This window comes from Morus notabilis, unplaced genomic scaffold (genome assembly GCF_000414095.1).
Source record: "Morus notabilis unplaced genomic scaffold, ASM41409v2 Scaffold623, whole genome shotgun sequence".
NCBI classification, from domain to species: Eukaryota; Viridiplantae; Streptophyta; class Magnoliopsida; order Rosales; family Moraceae; genus Morus; species Morus notabilis.
Window position 1 is genome coordinate 320795 of NW_010366773.1, and position 964 is coordinate 321758.

The window sequence follows — 964 nt, forward strand, 5'->3', positions numbered from 1 at the left end:
TAGAAAGTAGTAAAGGTTAAGTAATGCTAAGTATGAACATAAGATGATGATCAAAAGTTAAGGTCGTCACAGTTTATGTATAGGTAATGAACTAAACGAAACACAATTTAAAGTGGGGTCAATAGGCACAACTCATAGGAAGAAAAGTCATGATAACCAACACATAAGTAAAGCCAAGGCCCAACATAAATGAACTAACAAGTGTTCTCACCCCCAAACTTCAAGAGAAACATTATCCTCAATGTTTAAATAGTCAATTAAAGCACAAGGAAACAAGAACGCATACAAGGCGAGACGATCTGGCCTCCTAATGTGGTCGGCGAAGATTCTAAGAGCATAATGGCATATACTCAGGCAGGTGAAGGCTTTTCTCCATAATTTGCATTTTGAGGCTGAATTATTCCGATGCCGTGGAGGCTTCTCAAAGAGTGGCTTCGGGTCATAGTACGTGTCATATATAAATATTATGTCGAGCTACACAATTATACAATGTCTGACTTGAGTTGTGATTCCAATTGGTGAAATAAACAAGGCTTAAATAACACAGCTAGGTAGCTGTTTGTAATCTGAAACCAAGGGCACGTACTTTTGGACGTGCCTATCTCTACTAGTCTCCACTAGTTTTATAAAAGTAATTAATCTATTAATGTGACTTCATACAGTTGACTAGTTGTTATATTATATTCATTAATTACCAATGACAAAATATAGTCTTTTATTCTCGAACCTTGACTGAAAAGACTTTTTCCAAAGTTAATGATCTTTAAATATATCACAGCAAAATTGGTATATCTGATTCGTTACACTATAATGACATAATATCTTTAGTGAAGACTTTTCCTAGTTAGAAAACTTGCCGTTTTGAAAGATTATTTTAATGTAGGCTCATTTCTCTAATGTGTTTGACATTTTGTACATATATTAAAGAAAATTCATAGCCACAATATTGTCTCACCCCCACCCC